This window comes from Petromyzon marinus, unplaced genomic scaffold, assembly GCF_048934315.1.
Source record: "Petromyzon marinus isolate PM22_M1 ecotype Great Lakes invasive population unplaced genomic scaffold, UKy_Petmar_22M1.pri1.0 PM_Scaffold_48, whole genome shotgun sequence".
Taxonomy (NCBI): Eukaryota; Metazoa; Chordata; class Hyperoartia; order Petromyzontiformes; family Petromyzontidae; genus Petromyzon; species Petromyzon marinus.
The window spans coordinates 36,308-55,242 of record NW_027423479.1 but is presented as its reverse complement, the minus strand read 5'-3'; the positions used below and the strand labels follow the sequence as shown (position 1 = coordinate 55,242).

Here is an 18,935-nt window from a genome sequence, read left to right as displayed (position 1 = left end):
AGCGTGCGTGGTGACGTCGTCGCGCAAATGTCTGCGTGGAGACGTCTTTGCGCGCATGAGCGTGCGTGGTGACGTCGTCTTGCAAGAAGCCTTGGCGTGGTGACGTCGTCGCGCAAGAGCGTGCGTGGTGACGTCGTCGCGCAAGAGTCTGCGTGGTGACGTCACCGCGCAAGATGCGTGATGACGTAATAAATAAATCGATAATAATTCTACTAAAGACGGTCGCCTGCTGTTGTTGCGATAGAAACATCGTGATCTACAGTATTGTTCATAGTTCATAGTTACATTTAATTTGGTACAGCCCTGTGAGCCATCCGGCTCTTGAATCGGGTGCAACCACAACAAAGTAAACTAAACTAAAACACGAACAATAAAAATACATCTTAAAGTGACTCCTCTGTGTGTGACTGTGCACACAGAAAATCCAGGGGGGAAATAAACATCAAAATATTCCTGAAATAGCACCGTTACACCACCAACTGTGTGTGTAAATATCCCAGTGGGATGCAAGTCAAGATAACAACAATAACAACAACAAGACAACTTTAGATTAAGGCCATCAGTCTAACTCCGTACTACAACAACAACCACAACAAGACAACTTAGATTAAGGCCATCAGTCTAACTCCTTACTACAACAACAACAACCACAAGACAACTTAGATTAAGGCCATCAGTCTAACTCCGTACTACAACAACACAAACCAAAACAACTTTAGATTAAGGCCATCAGTCTAACTCCTTACTACAACAACAACCACAACAACACAACTTTAGATTAAGGCCATCAGTCTAACTCCGTACTACAACAACAACCACAAGACAACTTTAGATTAAGGCCATCAGTCTAACTCCGTACTACTACAACACAAACCAAAACAACTTTTAGAAATCACCAAAAACTAAAGCCGTAATTGCAACTTAACTAGTTCATCACAGGGACTGTGACCGAATTTTCACAATAAACTACATAAACAACACCAAATCCTACAGCCATAGCGTGACGATGTAATAAATAAAGCAATCGATAATAATTCACCTGAAGACGATCTATAGTATTGATTATTTTGTCTCCAGCTACGAGTGTCGATTTGGTTCGGTCACGAAAGATTCAAAATCAACACTGGTGACGTCACCACTTCGCCTCTTGCCCGCGCGATGACGTCACGCGACAAATTCTCCTCGAGGCGCGGTGACCTCACGCATACACCAAACACAAGCGGGACGTCATCGACTACTCGCCAACCACAGCCTGGTGACGTCATCACGTCAAGCCAGCGCGGTGGCGTCATCACGTCAATGTCCGCTCCCCACTGGCGCTGGCGCTGCGTCGCCTCCGCCTCGCCACCCCAGCGTGGTGACGTCACCACGTCAAGCCAGCGCGGTGACGTCACCACGTCAATGTCCGCTCCCCACCGTCGCTGCCGCTGCGTCGCCTCCTCGTCCTCGCCACCTCAGCGTGGTGACGTCACCACGTCAATGTCCGCTCCACTGTCACTGGCGCTGCCGCTGCGTCGCCTCATCCTCGCCACCCCAGCCTGGTGACGTCACCACGTCAAGCCAGCGTGGTGACGTCGCCACGTCAATGTCCGCTCCACTGTCACTGGCGCTGCGTCGCCTCCTTCCTCCTCACCACCCCAGCGTGGTGACGTCATCACGTAAAGCCTGCGTGGTGACGTCACCACGTCAAGCCAGCGTGGTTACGTCACCACGTCAATGTCCGCTCCACTGTCACTGGCGCTGCCGCTGCGTCGCCTCCTTCCTCGTCGCTACCCCAGCGTGGTGACGTCACTATACCAAGCCAGCGTGGTGACGTCACCACGCCAATGTCCGCTCCACTGTCACTGGCGCTGCCGCTGCGACGCCTCCTCCTCGCCACCCAGCGTGGTGACGTCACCACGTCAAAGCCAGCGTGGTGACGTCACCACGTCAAAGCCAGCGTGGTGACGTCACCACGTCAATGTCCGCTCCACTGTCACTGGCGCTGCAGCTGCGTCGCCTCCTCCTCGCCACCCCAGCGTGGTGACGTCACCACATCAAGCCAGCGTGGTGACGTCACCACGTCAATGTCCGCTCCACTGTCGCTTGCGCTGCGTCGCCTCCTCCTCCTCGCCACCCCAGCGTGATGACGTCACCACATCAAGCCAGCGCGGTGACGTCACCACGTGAAGCCAGTGTGGTGACGTCACCACGTCAATGTCCGCTCCACTGTCACTGGCGCTGTCGCTGCGTCGCCTCCTTCCTCCTCGCCACCCCAGCGTGGTGACGTCTCTACGTCAAGTCAGCGTGGTGACGTCACCACGTGAAGCCAGTGTGGTGACGTCACCACGTCAATGTCCGCTCCACTGTCACTGGCGCTGCAGCTGCGTCGCCTCCTCGCTCGCAGAGAATCAGCGGCGGCCGCAGAGGAAGAGGTGGAGGAGGTGTAGAGGAGGTGGTGGTGTAGAGGAGGTGTAGTGGTGGTGGTGGTGGTGTAGTGGTGGTGGTGTAGTGGTGGTGGTGTAGTGGTGGTGGTGTAGTGGTGGTGGTAGTGTAGTGGTGGTGGTGGTGTAGTGGTGGTGTAGTGGTGGTGTAGTGGTGTAGTGGTGGTGGTGGTGGTGTAGTGGTGGTAGTGTAGTGGTGGTGGTGGTAGTGGTGGTGGTGGTGTAGAGGTGGTGGTGGTGTAGTGGTGGTGGTAGTGGTGGTGGTGTAGTGGTGGTGTAGTGGTGGTGGTAGTGGTGGTGGTGTAGTGGTGGTGTAGAGGAGGTGGTGGTGTAGTGGTGGTGGTGTAGAGGTGGTGGTGTAGTGGTGGTGTAGTGGTGGTGGTGTAGTGGTGGTGGTGTAGTGGTGGTGGTGGTGTAGTGGTGGTGGTGTAGTGGTGGTGGTGTAGTGGTGGTGGTGTAGTGGTGGTGGTGTAGTGGTGGTGGTGGTGTAGAGGTGGTGGTAGTGTAGTGGTGGTGGTGGTGTAGAGGTGGTGGTGGTGTAGTGGTGGTGTTGTAGTGGTGGTGGTAGTGTAGTGGTGGTGGTGTAGTGGTGGTGGTGGTGTAGAGGTGGTGTAGTGGTGGTGGTGTAGAGGTGGTGGTGTAGTGGTGGTGGTGTAGTGGTGGTGGTGTAGTGGTGGTGGTGTAGTGGTGGTGGTGTAGAGGTGGTGGTGTAGAGGTGGTGGTGTAGAGGTGGTGGTGGTGTAGTGGTGGTGGTGTAGTGGTGGTGGTGTAGTGGTGGTGGTGTAGTAGTGGTGGTGTAGTGGTGGTGGTGTAGTGGTGGTGGTGTAGAGGTGGTGGTGTAGTGGTGGTGGTGTAGTGGTGGTGGTGTAGTGGTGGTGGTGGTGTAGTGGTGGTGGTGTAGTGGTGGTGGTGTAGTGGTGGTGGTGTAGAGGTGGTGTAGTGGTGGTGGTGTAGTGGTGGTGGTGTAGTGGTGGTGGTGGTGTAGTGGTGGTGTTGTAGTGGTGGTGGTGTAGTGGTGGTGTAGTGGTGGTGGTGTAGTGGTGGTGGTGTAGTGGTGGTGGTGGTGTAGTGGTGGTGGTGTAGTGGTGGTGGTGTAGAGGTGGTGTAGTGGTGGTGGTGTAGTGGTGGTGGTGGTGTAGTGGTGGTGGTGTAGTGGTGGTGGTGTAGTGGTGGTGGTGTAGAGGTGGTGGTGTAGTGGTGGTGGTGTAGTGGTGGTGGTGTAGTGGTGGTGGTGTAGTGGTGGTGGTGTAGTGGTGGTGGTGTAGAGGTGGTGGTGGTCTTCCGCTAGTTTTGTGTTGTTGTGGTGTTGTTGTTGTGGTGTTGTTGGTGGTGTTGTGTTGTTGTGAGGTGTTGTTGTTGTGTTATTGTTGTGTTGTTGTCGTGTTGTTGGTGTTGTTGTTTTTGTGTTGATGGTGATGATGTTGTGTTGATGTTGTGTTGTTGAGGCTGCCCATGAGTGTGACTCTAGTAGCGCTGCGCCTTGAGCTCAGCCTGGACTCAAGCTTCCCCTCCCACTTCCATCGCTGCCACTGTAAGTACAGTGTGTACAGTAGGTACAGTGTGTACAGTAGACACAGTGCATAGAGTGCGTACAGTGGGCACAGTGCGCGCAGCAGGCACAATGTGTACAGTGTAAAATAGTGTGTACAGTAGACACTGTGCATTGGGCGCGGTGTGTACAGTAGGTAGTGTAAAAATGGTGTATACAGTATACACCGTGAACACTACATTGTGCACAATGTGTACACACTGTACTGTACACACTGTACACACTGTCTACCCCCGTGTCTCCCCCCCCCGTGTCTCCCCCCCCCGTGTCTCCCCCCCCCGTGTCTCCCCCCGTGTCTCTCCCCGCGTCGCGCAAGCGTCTGCGTGGTGACGTCGTCGCGCAACAGCGTGCGTGGTGACGTCGTCGCGCAAGAGGCCTTGGCGTGGTGACGTCGACGCGCAAGTGCATGCGTGGTGACGTCGTCGCGCAAGAGCGTACGTGGTGACGTCGCGCATGAGCGTGCGTGGTGACGTCATCGCACAAGAGCCTGCGTGGTGACGTCCGCGCAAGAGCGTGCGTGGTGACGTCGACGCGCAAGAGCGTGCGAGGTGACGTCATCGCGCAAGAGCCTGCGTGATGACGTCTTTGCGCGCATGAGCGTGCGTGGTGACGTCTTGCAAGAAGCCTTGGCGTGGTGACGTCGTCGCGCAAGAGCGTGCATGGTGACGTCGTGGCGCAAGAGCGTGCGTGGTGACGTCGCGCAAATGTCTGCGTGGTGACGTCTTTGCGTGCATGAGCGTGCGTGGTGACGTCGTCTTGCAAGAAGCCTTGGCGTGGTGACGTCGTCGCGCAAGAGCGTGCGTGGTGACGTCGTCGAGCAAGAGTCTGCGTGGTGACGTCACCGCGCAAGATGCGTGATGACGTAATAAATAAATCGATAATAATTCACCTAAAGACGGTCGCCTGCTGTTGTTGCGATAGAAACATCGCGATCTACAGTATTGTTCATAGTTCATAGTTACATTTAATTTGGTACAGCCCTGTGAGCCATCCGGCTCTTGAATCGGGTGCAACCACAACAAAGTAAACTAAACTAAAACACGAACAATAAAAATACATCTTAAAGTGACTCCTCTGTGTGTGACTGTGCACAGAAAATCCAGGGGGTAAATAAACATCAAAATATTCCTGAAATAGCACCGTGTACACCACCAACTCTGTGTGTAAATATCCCACTGGGATGCAAATCAAGATAACAACAATAACAACAAGACAACTTAGATTAAGGCCATCAGTCTAACTCCGTACTACAACAACAACAACCACAAGACAACTTTAGATTAAGGCCATCAGTCTAACTCCTTACTACAACAACAACCACAAGACAACTTTAGATTAAGGCCATCAGTCTAACTCCGTACTACAACAACAACCACAAGACAACTTTAGATTAAGGCCATCAGTCTAACTCCGTACTACAACAACCACAAGACAACTTTAGATTAAGGCCATCAGTCAAAACTCCGTTACTACAACAAGACAACTTAGATTAAGGCCATCAGTCTAAACTCCGTACTACAACAACAACCACAACAAGACAACTTTAGATTAAGGCCATCAGTCTAACTCCGTACTACAACAACAACCACAAGACAACTTTAGATTAAGGCCATCAGTCTAACTCCGTACTACAACAACAACAAGACAACTTTAGATTAAGGCCATCAGTCTAACTCCGTACTACAACAACAACCACCACAAGACAACTTTAGATTAAGGCCATCAGTCTAACTCCGTACTACAACAACAACCACAAGACAACTTTAGATTAAGGCCATCAGTCTAACTCCTTACTACAACAACAACAACCACAAGACAACTTTAGATTAAGGCCATCAGTCTAACTTCGTACTACAACAACACAAACCAAAACAACTTTTAGAAATCACCAAAAACTAAAGCCGTAATTGCAACTTAACTAGTTCATCACAGGGACTGTGACCGAATTTTCACAATAAACTACATAAACAACACCAAATCCTACAGCCATAGCGTGATGACGTAATACATAAATAAAGCAATCGATAATAATTCACCTGAAGGCGATCTATAGTATTGATTATTTTGTCTCCAGCTACGAGTGTCGATTGATGCGGTCACGAAAGATTCAAAATCAACACTGGTGACGTCACCACTTCGCCTCTTGCCCGCGCGATGACGTCACTCGATAAATTATCCTCGAGGCGCGGTGACGTCACGCATACACCAAACAAGCGGGACAACGTCATCGACTACTCGCCAACCACAGCGTGGTGACGTCATCACGTCAAGCCAGCGCGGTGACGTCATCACGTCAATGTCCGCTCCCCACTGGCGCTGCGTCGCCTCCGCCTCGCCACCCTAGCGTGGTGACGTCACCACGTCAAGCCAGCGGGGTGACGTCACCACGTCAACGTCCGCTCCCCACTGTCGCTGCCGCTGCGTCGCCTCCTCGTCCTCGCCACCTCAGCGTGGTGACGTCACCACGTCATCGTCCGCTGCACTGTCACTGGCGCTGCCGCAGCGTCGCCTCCTTCCTCCTCGCCACCCCACAGCGTGATGACGTCACCACGTGAAGCCAGCGTGGTGACGTCACCACGTCAATGTCCGCTCCACTGTCACTGGCGCTGCCGCTGCGTCCCCTCCTCCTCGCCACCCCAGCGTGGTGACGTCACCACGTCAAGCCAGCGTGGTGACGTCGCCACGTCAATGTCCGCTCCACTGTCACTGGCGCTGCGTCGCCCCTTTCCTCCTCGCCACCCCAGCGTGGTGACGTCACCACGTAAAGCCAGCGTGGTGACGTCACCACGTCAAGCCAGCGTGGTAACGTCACCACGTCAATGTCCGCTCCACTGTCACTGGCGCTGCCGCTGCGTCGCCTCCTTCCTCCTCGCTACCCCAGCGTGGTGACGTCACTATGTCAAGCCAGCGTGCTGACGTCACCACGTCAATGTCCGCTCCACTGTCACTGGCGCTGCCGCTGCGACGCCTCCTCGCCACCCAGCGTGGTGACGTCACCACGTAAAGCCAGCGTGGTGACGTCACCACGTCAAAGCCAGCGTGGTGACGTCACCACGTCAATGTCCGCTCCACTGTCACTGGCGCTGCAGCTGCGTCGCCTCCTCCTCGCCACCCCAGCGTGGTGACGTCACCACGTCAAGACAGCGTGGTGACGTCACCACGTCAATGTCCGCTCCACTGTCGCTGGCGCTGCCTCCTCCTCCTCGTCACCCCAGCGTGGTGACGTCACCACATCAAGCCAGCGCGGTGACGTCACCACGTAAATGTCCGCTCCACTGTCACTGTCGCTGCAGCTGCGTCGCCTCCTTCGTCCTCGCCACCCCAGCGTGGAGACGTCACCACGTCAAGCCAGCGTGGTGACGTCACCACGTCAATGTCCGCTCCACTGTCGCTGGCGCTGCGTCGCCTCCTCCTCGCCACCCCAGTGTGGTGACGTCACCACATCAAGCCAGCGCGGTGACGTCACCACGTAAATGTCCGCTCCACTGTCACTGGCGCTGCAGCTGCGTCGCCTCCTTCCTCCTCGCCACCCCAGCGTGGTGACGTCACCACGTAAAGCTAGCGTGGTGACGTCACCACGTCAATGTCCGCTCCACTATCACTGGCGCTGCGTCGCCTCTTTCCTCGCCACCCCAGCGTGGTGACGTCACCACGTCAAGCCAGCGTGGTGACGTCACTACGTCAAGCCAGCGTGGTGGTGTCACCACGTAAAGCCAGCGTGGTGACGTCACCACGTCAATGTCCGCTCCACTGTCACTGGCGCTGCAGCTGCGTCGCCTCCTCGCTCGCAGAGAATCAGCGGCGGCCGCAGAGGAAGAGGTGGAGGAGGTGTAGAGGAGGTGGTGGTGTAGTGGTGGTGGTGGTGTAGAGGTGGTGGTGTAGTGGTGGTGGTGTAGTGGTGGTGGTGTAGAGGAGGTGGTGGTGGTGTAGTGGTGGTGTAGTGGTAGTGTAGTGGTGGTGGTGTAGTGGTGGTGGTGTAGTGGTGGTGGTGGTGTAGTGGTGGTGTAGTGGTGGTGGTGTAGTGGTGGTGTAGTGGTGGTGGTGTAGTGGTGGTGTAGTGGTAGTGTAGTGGTGGTGGTGTAGTGGTGGTGGTGGTGTCGAGGTGGTGGTAGTGTAGTGGTGGTGGTAGTGTAGTGGTGGTGGTAGTGTAGTGGTGGTGGTAGTGTAGTGGTGGTGGTGGTGGTGTAGTGGTGGTGGTGGTGTAGTGGTGGTGGTGGTGTAGTGGTGGTGGTGTAGTGGTGTAGTGGTGGTGTAGTGGTGGTGGTGTATAGGTGGTGGTGGTGGTCTTCCGCTAGTTTTGTGTTGTTGTGGTGTTGTTGTTGTGGTGTTGTTGGTGGTGTTGTGTTGTTGTGAGGTGTTGTTGTTGTGGTGTTGTGTTATTGTTGTCGTGTTGTTGGTGTTGTGTTGTTTTTGTGTTGTTATGTTGTTGATGTGTTGTTGATGTGTTGATGTTGTTGTTGTTGAGTCTGCCCATGAGTGTGACTCTGGTAGCGCTGCGCCTTGAGCTCAGCCCGGACTCAAACTTCCCCTCCCACTTCCATCGCTGCCACTGTAAGTACAGTGTGTACAGTAGGCACAGTGTGTACAATAGACACAGCGTATACAGTGCATACAGTGGGCACAGTGTGTACAGTAGGCACAATGTGTACAGTGTAAAATAGTGTGTACAGTATACACTGTGTACATTGGGCGCAGTGTGTACAGTAGGTACAGTGTAAAAATGGTGTATACAGTATACACCGTGAACACTATTTTGTACACAATGTGTACACACTGTACTGTACACACTGTACACACTGTACACAGTCTACCCCCCCTTCCCCCGTGTCTCCCCCCGTGTCTCCCCCCCCCCCCGTCTCTCCCCCCCCCCGTCTCTCCCCCCCCCCCGTCTCTCCCCGCGTCGCGCAAGCGTCTGCGTGGTGACGTCGTCACGCAAGAGCGTGCGTGGTGACGTCGTCGCCCAGGAGCGTGCGTGGTGACGTCGTCGCGCAACAGCGTGCGTGGTGACGTCGTCGCGCAAGAGGCCTTGGCGTGGTGACGTCTCGCGCAAGCGTCTGCGTGGTGACGTCGTTGCGCAAGAGCCTGCGTGGTGACGTCTCGTGCAAGAGGCCTTGGCGTGGTGACGTCGACGCGCAAGTGCATGCGTGGTGACGTCGCGCATGAGCGTGCGTGGTGACGTCTCGCGCAAGAGCGTGCGTGGTGACGTCTCGCGCAAGAGCGTGCGTGGTGACGTCATCGCACAAGAGCCTGCGTGGTGACGTCCGTGCAAGAGCGTGCGTGGTGACGTCGACGCACGCGCAAGAGCGTGCGAGGTGACGTCATCGCGCAAGAGCCTGCGTGGTGACGTCGCACAAGAGCATGCGTGGTGACGTCGTCGCGCAAATGTCTGCGTGGTGACGTCTTTGCGCGCATGAGCGTGCGTGGTGACGTCGTCTTGCAAGAAGCCTTGGCGTGGTGACGTCGTCGCGCAAGAGCGTGCGTGGTGACGTCGTCGCGCAAGAGCGTGCGTGGTGACGTCGTCGCGCAAATGTCTGCGTGGGGACGTCTTTGCGCGCATGAGCGTGCGTGGTGACGTCGTCTTGCAAGAAGCCTTGGCGTGGTGACGTCGTCGCGCAAGAGCGTGCGTGGTGACGTCGCGCAAGAGCGTGCGTGGTGACGTCGTCGCGCAAGAGTCTGCGTGGTGACGTCACCGCGCAAGATGCGTGATGACGTAATAAATAAATCGATAATAATTCTACTAAAGACGGTCCCCTGCTGTTGTTCCGATAGAAACATCGTGATCTACAGTATTGTTCATAGTTACATTTAATTTGGTATAGCCCTGTGAGCCATCCGGCTCTTGAATCGGGTGCAACCACAACAAAGTAAACTAAACTAAAACACGAACAATAAAAATACATCTTAAAATGACTCCTCTGTGTGTGACTGTGCACACAGAAAATCCAGGGGGGAAATAAACATCAAAATATTCCTGAAATAGCACCGTTACACCACCAACTCTGTGTGTAAATATCCCAGTGGGATGCAAGTCAAGATAACAACAATAATCACAAGACAACTTTAGATTAAGGCCATCAGTCTAACTCCGTACTACAACAACAACCACAAGACAACTTAGATTAAGGCCATCAGTCTAACTCCGTACTACAACAACAACCACAAGACAACTTAGATTAAGGCCATCAGTCTAACTCCGTTACTACAACCATAAGACAACTTAGATTAAGGCCATCAGTCTAACTCCGTTACTACAACCATAAGACAACTTTAGATTAAGGCCATCAGTCTAACTCCGTTACTACAACCATAAGACAACTTAGATTAAGGCCATCAGTCTAACTCCGTTACTACAACCATAAGACAACTTTAGATTAAGGCCATCAGTCTAACTCCGTTACTACAACAACCACAAGACAACTTTAGATTAAGGCCATCAGTCTAACTCCGTACTACTACAACAACAACCACAAGACTACTTTAGATTAAGGCCATCAGTCTAACTCCGTACTACAACAACAACCACAAGACAACTTAGATTAAGGCCATCAGTCTAACTCCGTACTACAACAACAACCACAAGACAACTTAGATTAAGGCCATCAGTCTAACTCCGTACTACAACAACAACCACAAGACAACTTAGATTAAGGCCATCAGTCTAACTCCGTTACTACAACCATAAGACAACTTAGATTAAGGCCATCAGTCTAACTCCGTTACTACAACCATAAGACAACTTTAGATTAAGGCCATCAGTCTAACTCCGTTACTACAACAACCACAAGACAACTTTAGATTAAGGCCATCAGTCTAACTCCGTACTACTACAACAACAACCACAAGACAACTTTAGATTAAGGCCATCAGTCTAACTCCGTACTACAACAACCACAAGACAACTTTAGATTAAGACCATCAGTCTAACTCCGTACTACAACAACAACCACAACAAGACAACTTTAGATTAAGGCCATCAGTGTAACTCCGTACTACAACAACACAAACCAAAACAACTTTTAGAAATCACCAAAAACTAAAGCCGTAATTGCAACTTAACTAGTTCATCACAGGGACTGTGACCGAATTTTCACAATAAACTACATAAACAACACCAAATCCTACAGCCATAGCGTGATGATGTAATAAGTAAATAAAGCAATCGATAATAATTCACCTGAAGGCGATCTATAGTATTGATTATTTTGTCTCCAGCTACGAGTGTCGATTGATGCGGTCACGAAAGATTCAAAATCAACACTGGTGACGTCACCACTTCGCCTCTTGCCCGCGCGATGAGGTCACTCGATAAATTATCCTCGAGGCGCGGTGACGTCACGCATACACCAAACACAAGCGGGACGACGTCATCGACTACTCGCCAACCACAGCCTGGTGACGTCATCACGTCAAGCCAGCGCGGTGACGTCATCACGTCAATGTCCGCTCCCCGCTGGCGCTGCGTCGCCTCCGCCTCGCCACCCCAGCGTGGTGACGTCACCACGTCAAGCCAGCGCGGTGACGTCACCACGTCAATGTCCGCTCCCCACTGTCGCTGCCGCTGCGTCGCCTCCTCGTCCTCGCCACCTCAGCGTGGTAACGTCACCACGTCATCGTCCGCTGCACTGTCACTGGCGCTGCCGCTGCGTCGCCTCCTTCCTCCTCGCCACCCCCAGCGTGATGACGTCACCACGTAAAACCAGCGTGGTGACGTCACCACGTCAATGTCCGCTCCACTGTCACTGGCGCTGCCGCTGCGTCGCCTCCTCCTCGCCACCCCAGCGTGGTGACGTCACCACGTCAAGCCAGCGTGGTGACGTCGCCACGTCAATGTCCGCTCCACTGTCACTGGCGCTGCGTCGCCTCCTCCTCGCCACCCCAGCGTGGTGACGTCACCACGTCAAGCCAGCGTGGTGACGTCGCCACGTCAATGTCCGCTCCACTGTCACTGGCGCTGCGTCGCCTCCTCATCGCCACCCCAGCGTGGTGACGTCACTACGTCAAGCCAGCGTGGTGACGTCACCACGTCAATGTCCGCTCCACTGTCGCTGGCGCTGCGTCGCCTCCTCCTCGCCACCCCAGCGTGGTGACGTCACCACATCAAGCCAGCGCGGTGACGTCACCACGTAAATGTCCGCTCCACTGTCACTGGCGCTGCAGTTGCGTCGCCTCCTTCCTCCTCGCCACCCCAGCGTGGTGACGTCACCACGTAAAGCCAGCGTGGGGACGTCACCACGTCAATGTCCGCTCCACTGTCACTGCCGCTGCGACGCCTCCTCGCCACCCAGCGTGGTGACGTCACCACGTCAATGTCCGCTCCACTGTCACTGGCGCTGCCGCTGCGTCGCCTCCTTCCTCCTCGCCACCCCAGCGTGGTGACGTCACCACGTCAAGCCAGCGTGGTGACGTCACCACGTCAATGTCCGCTCCACTGTCACTGGCGCTGCAGCTGCGTCGCCTCCTCGCTCGCAGAGAATCAGCGGCGGCCGCAGAGGAAGAGGTGGAGGAGGTGTAGAGGAGGTGGTGGTGTAGAGGTGGTGGTAGTGTAGAGGAGGTGGTGGTGGTGTAGTGGTGGTGTAGTGGTGGTGGTGGTGTAGTGGTGGTGTAGTGGTGGTGGTGTAGTGGTGGTGGTGTAGTGGTGGTGGTGTAGAGGAGGTGGTGGTGGTGTAGTGGTGGTGTAGTGGTAGTGTAGTGGTGGTGGTGTAGTGGTGGTGGTGTAGAGGTGGTGGTAGTGTAGTGGTGGTGGTGGTGTAGTGGTGGTGTAGTGGTGGTGGTGGTGTAGTGGTGGTGGTGTAGAGGAGGTGGTGGTGTAGTGGTGGTGTAGTGGTGGTGGTGGTGTAGTGGTGGTGTAGTGGTGGTGGTGTAGTGGTGGTGGTGTAGAGGAGGTGGTGGTGTAGTGGTGGTGGTGGTGTAGTGGTGGTGGTGTAGTGGTGGTGTAGTGGTGGTGGTGTAGAGGAGGTGGTGTAGTGGTGTAGTGGTGGTGTAGAGGTGGTGGTGTAGAGGTGGTGGTGGTGGTCTTCCGCTAGTTTTGTGTTGTTGTGGTGTTGTGGTGTTGTTGGTGGTGTTGTGTTGTTGTGAGGTGTTGTTGTTGTGGTGTTGTGTTATTGTTGTCGTGTTGTTGGTGTTGTGTTGTTGTTTTTGTGTTGTTATGTTGTTGATGTGTTGTGTTGTTGTAGGTACAGTGTAAAAATGGTGTATACAGTATACACCGTGAACACTACATTGTGCACAACGTGTACACACTGTACTGTACACACTGTACACACTGTCTACCCCCCTCCCCCCGTGTCTCCTCCCCCCGTGTCTCCCCCCCCGTGTCTCCCCCCCCGTGTCTCCCCCCGCGTCTCTCCCCCCGCGTCGCGCAAGCGTCTGCGTGGTGACGTCGTCACGCAAGAGCGTGAGTGGTGACGTCGTCGCCCAGGAGCGTGCGTGGTGACGTCGTCGCGCAACAGCGTGCGTGGTGACGTCGCGCAAGAGGCCTTGGCGTGGTGACGTCTCGCGCAAGCGTCTGCGTGGTGACGTCGACGCGCAAGTGCATGCGTGGTGACGTCGTCGCGCAAGAGCGTGCGTGGTGACGTCGCGCATGAGCGTGCGTGATGACGTCTCGCGCAAGAGCCTGCGTGGTGACGTCCGCGCAAGAGCGTGCGTGGTGACGTCGACGCGCAAGAGCGTGCGATGTGACGTCATCGCGCAAGAGCCTGCGTGGTGACGTCGCACAAGAGCCTGCGTGGTGACGTCGTCGCGCAAATGTCTGCGTGGTGACGTCTTTGCGCGCATGAGCGTGCGTGGTGACGTCGTCTTGCAAGAAGCCTTGGCGTGGTGACGTCGTCGCGCAAGAGCGTGCGTGGTGACGTCGTCGCGCAAGAGCGTGCGTGGTGACGTCGTCGCGCAAATGTCTGCGTGGGGACGTCTTTGCGCGCATGAGCGTGCGTGGTGACGTCGTTGCGCAAGAGCCTGCGTGGTGACGTCTCGTGCAAGAGGCCTTGGCGTGGTGACGTCGACGCGCAAGTGCATGCGTGGTGACGTCGGGCATGAGCGTGCGTGGTGACGTCTCGCGCAAGAGCGTGCGTGGTGATGTCATCGCACAAGAGCCTGCGTGGTGACGTCCGCGCAAGAGCGTGCATGGTGACGTCGACGCGCAAGAGCGTGCGAGGTGACGTCGCGCAAGAGCCTGCGTGGTGACGTCGTCGCGCAAGAGCGTGCGTGGTGACGTCACCGCGCAAGATGCGTGATGACGTAATAAATCGATAATAATTCTACTAAAGACGGTCGCCTGCTGTCGTTGCGATAGAAACATCGTGATCTACAGTATACGAACAATAAAAATACATCTTAAAGTGACTCCTCTGTGTGTGACTGCACACAGAAAATCCAGGGGGAAAATAAACATCAAAATATTCCTGAAATAGCACCGTTACACCACCAACTCTGTGTAAATATCCCACTGGGATGCAAGTCAAGATAACAACAACAACAACCACAAGACAACTTTAGATTAAGGCCGTCAGTCTAACTCCGTACTACAACAACAACCACAAGACAACTTTAGATTAAGGCCATCAGTCTAACTCCGTACTACAACAACAACCACAAGACAACTTTAGATTAAGGCCATCAGTCTAACTCCGTACTACAACAACAACAACCACAAGACAACTTTAGATTAAGGCCATCAGTCTAACTCCGTTACTACAACAACAACCACAACAAGACAACTTTAGATTAAGGCCATCAGTCTAACTCCGTACTACAACACAAACCAAAACAACTTTTAGAAATCACCAAAAACTAAAGCCGTAATTGCAACTTAACTAGTTCATCACAGGGACTGTGACCGAATTTTCACAATAAACTACATAAACAACACCAAATCCTACAGCCATAGCGTGATGATGTAATAAATAAAGCAATCGATAATAATTCACCTGAAGGCGATCTATAGTATTGATTATTTTGTCTCCAGCTACGAGTGTCGATTGATGCGGTCATGAAAGATTCAAAATCAACACTGGGGACGTCACCACTTCGCCTCTTGCCCGCGTGATGACGTCACGAGACAAATTATCCTTCGAGGCGCGGTGACGTCACGCATACACCAAACACAAGCGGGACGACGTCATCGACTACTCGCCAACCACAGCGTGGGGACGTTATGACGTCATGCCAGCGCGGTGACGTCATCACGTCAATGTCCGCTCCCCACTGGCGCTGGCGCTGCGTCGCCTCCGCCTCGCAACCCCAGCGTGGTGACGTCACCACGTCAAGCCAGCGCGGTGACGTCACCACGTTAATGTCCGATCCCACTGTCGCTGCCGCTGCGTCGCCTCCTCGTCCTCGCCACCTCAGCGTGGTGACGTCACCACGTCATCGTCCGCTCCACTGTCACTGGCGCTGCCGCTGCGTCGCCTCCTTCCTCCTCGCCACCCCACAGCGTGATGACGTCACCACGTAAAGCCAGCGTGGTGACGTCACCACGTCAATGTCCGCTCCACTGTCACTGGCGCTGCCGCTGCGTCGCCTCCTCCTCGCCACCCCAGCGTGGTGACGTCACCAATTCAAGCCAGCGTGGTGACGTCGCCACGTCAATGTCCGCTCCACTGTCACTGGCGCTGCGTCGCCTCCTTCCTCCTCGCCACCCCAGCGTGGTGACGTCATCACGTAAAGCCTGCGTGGTGACGTCACCACGTCAAGACAGCGTGGTGACGTCACCACGCCAATGTCCGCTCCACTGTCACTGGCGCTGCCGCTGCGACGCCTCCTCCTCGCCACCCAGCGTGGTGACGTCACCACGTCAAAGCCAGCGTGGTGACGTCACCACGTCAAAGCCAGCGTAGTGACGTCACCACGTCAATGTCCGCTCCACTGTCACTGGCGCTGCAGCTGCGTCGCCTCCTCGCCACCCCAGCGTGGTGACGTCACCACGTCAAGCCAGCGTGGTGACGTCACCACGTCAAGCCAGCGTGGTAACGTCACCACGCCAATGTCCGCTCCACTGTCACTGGCGCTGCCGCTGCGACGCCTCCTCCTCGCCACCCAGCGTGGTGACGTCACCACGTCAAAGCCAGCGTGGTGACGTCACCACGTCAAAGCCAGCGTAGTGACGTCACCACGTCAATGTACGCTCCACTGTCACTGACGCTGCAGCTGCGTCGCCTCCTCGCCACCCCAGCGTGGTGACGTCACCACGTCAAGCCAGCGTGGTGACGTCACCACGTCAAGCCAGCGTGGTAACGTCACCACGCCAATGTCCGCTCCACTGTCACTGGCGCTGCCGCTGCGACGCCTCCTCCTCGCCACCCAGCGTGGTGACGTCACCACGTCAAAGCCAGCGTGGTGACGTCACCACGTCAAAGCCAGCGTAGTGACGTCACCACGTCAATGTCCGCTCCACTGTCACTGGCGCTGCAGCTGCGTCGCCTCCTCGCCACCCCAGCGTGGTGACGTCACCACGTCAAGCCAGCGTGGTGACGTCACCACGTCAATGTCCGCTCCACTGTCGCTGGCGCTGCGTCGCCTCCTCCTCCTCGCCACCCCAGCGTGATGACGTCACCACATCAAATCAGCGCAGTGACGTCACCACGTCAATATCCGCTCCACTGTCACTGGCGCTGCCGCTGCGTCGCTTTCTTCCTCCTCGCCACCCCAGCGTGGTGACGTCACTACGTCAAGTCAGCGTGGTGACGTCACCACGTGAAGCCAGTGTGGTGACGTCACCACGTCAATGTCCGCTCCACTATCACTGGCGCTGCCGCTGCGTCGCCTCCTTCCTCCTCGCCACCACAGCGTGGTGACGTCACCACGTGAAGCCAGTGTGGTGACGTCACCACGTCAATGTCCGCTCCACTGTCACTGGCGCTGCAGCTGCGTCGCCTCCTCGCTCGCAGAGAATCAGCGGCGGCCGCAGAGGAAGAGGTGGAGGAGGTGTAGAGGAGGTGGTGGTGTAGTGGTGGTGGTGGTGTAGAGGAGGTGGTGGTGGTGTAGTGGTGGTGGTGTAGTGGTGGTGGTGTAGTGGTGGTGTAGTGGTGGTGGTGTAGTGGTGGTGGTGTAGTGGTGGTGGTGTAGAGGTGGTGGTGGTGTAGTGGTGGTGTAGTGGTGGTGTAGTGGTGGTGTAGTGGTGGTGGTGTAGTGGTGGTGGTGTAGTGGTGGTGGTGTAGTGGTGGTGTAGTGGTAGTGTAGTGGTGGTGGTGTAGTGGTGGTGGTGTAGTGGTGGTGGTGGTGTAGAGGTGGTGGTGTAGTGGTGGTGGTGTAGTGGTGGTGGTAGTGTAGTGGTGGTGGTGGTGTAGAGGTGGTGGTGTAGTGGTGGTGGTGTAGTGGTGGTGTAGTGGTGGTGTAGTGGTGGTGTAGTGGTGGTGGTGTAGAGGTGGTGGTGTAGTGGTGGTGGTGTAGAGGTGGTGGTGTAGAGGTGGTGGTGTAGTGGTGGTGGTGGTGTAGTGGTGGTGGTGGTGTAGAGGTGGTGGTGTAGTGGTGGTGGTGGTGTAGTGGTGGTGTAGTGGTGGTGGTGTAGAGGTGGTGGTGTAGTGGTGGTGGTGGTGTAGTGGTGGTGGTGGTGTAGAGGTGGTGGTGTAGTAGTGGTGGTGTAGTGGTGGTGGTGTAGTGGTGGTGGTGTAGAGGTGGTGGTGGTGTAGAGGTGGTGGTGTAGTGGTGGTGGTGGTGTAGTGGTGGTGTAGTGGTGGTGGTGTAGAGGTGGTGGTGTAGTGGTGGTGGTGGTGTAGTGGTGGTGGTGGTGTAGAGGTGGTGGTGTAGTAGTGGTGGTGTAGTGGTGGTGGTGTAGTGGTGGTGGTGTAGTGGTGGTGTAGTGGTGGTGGTGTAGTGGTGGTGGTGTAGTGTAGTGGTGGTGTAGAGGTGGTGGTGGTGTAGAGGTGGTGGTGGTGGTCTTCCGCTAGTTTTGTGTTGTTGTGGTGTTGTTGTTGTTGTGGTGTTGTTGGTGTTGTGTTGTTGTGAGGTGTTGTTGTTGTGGTGTTGTTGTGTTATTGTTGTGTTATTGTTGTGTTGTTGTCGTGTTGTTGGTGTTGTGTTGATGTGGTGTTGTTGATGTGTTGTGTTGTTGTTGAGGTGTTGTTGTGTTGATGTGGTGTTGTGTTGTTGATGTGTTGTTGTTGATGTGTTATGTTGTGATGTTGTTGTGTTGATGTGTTTTTGATGTTGTTGTGTTGTTGATGTGTTGTTGATGTTGTTGTGTTGTTGATGTGTTGTTGATGTTGTGTTGTTGTTGATGTTGTTGTTGTGTTGTCGATGTGTTGTTGATGTTGATGTGTTGTTGATGTTGTTGATGATGTTGTGTTGTTGATGTGTTGTTGTTGTTTTGTTGTTGATGTGTTGTTGTTGATGTGTTGATGTTGTGTTGTTGTTGTTGTTGTGTTGTTGTTCTTGATGTTGTTGTTATTGATGTGATGATGATGTTGTTGATGGTGATGATGTTGTTATTGATGTGTTGTTGTTGATGTGTTGATGTTGTGTTGTTGTTGTTGATGTTGTTGTTGTTGAGGCTGCCCATGAGTGTGACTCTAGTAGCGCTGCGCCTTGAGCTCAGCCCGGACTCAAACTTCCCCTCCCACTTCCATCGCTGCCACTGTAAGTACAGTGTATACAGTAGGTACAGTGTGCACAGTAGACACAGTGTATACAGTGGGCACAGTGTGTACAGTAGGCACAATGTGTACAGTGTAAAATAGTGTGTACAGTAGACACAGTGTACATTGGGCGCAGTGTGTACAGTAGATAGTGTAAAAATAGTGTATACAGTATACACCGTGAACACTACATTGTGCACAATGTGTACACACTGTACTGTACACACTGTACACACTGTCTACCCCCCCTCCCCCCGTGTCTCTCCCCGCGTCGCGCAAGCGTCTGCGTGGTGACGTCGTCACGCAAGAGCGTGCGTGGTGACGTCGTCGCCCAGGAGCGTGCGTGGTGACGTCGTCGCGCAACAGCGTGCGTGGTGACGTCGTCGCGCAAGAGGC

General features: G+C 54.6%; 2 long non-coding RNA genes across 2 annotated transcripts; both read left to right on the top strand.

The window, feature by feature from the left end:
* The first annotated feature begins 2,253 nt into the window (after positions 1-2,253).
* Positions 2,254-6,013, top strand: LOC142923391 (uncharacterized). The gene is made up of 2 exons (XR_012940736.1): positions 2,254-2,414; positions 3,869-6,013. It is a non-coding gene; the product is annotated as an uncharacterized LOC142923391 (long non-coding RNA).
* A 1,606-nt stretch (positions 6,014-7,619) lies between these two features.
* LOC116958127 (uncharacterized) lies at positions 7,620-10,593 on the top strand. Its single transcript, XR_012940735.1, has 3 exons — positions 7,620-7,791; positions 8,438-8,523; positions 8,882-10,593. It is a non-coding gene; the product is annotated as an uncharacterized LOC116958127 (long non-coding RNA).
* The last annotated feature ends 8,342 nt before the right edge of the window (positions 10,594-18,935 follow it).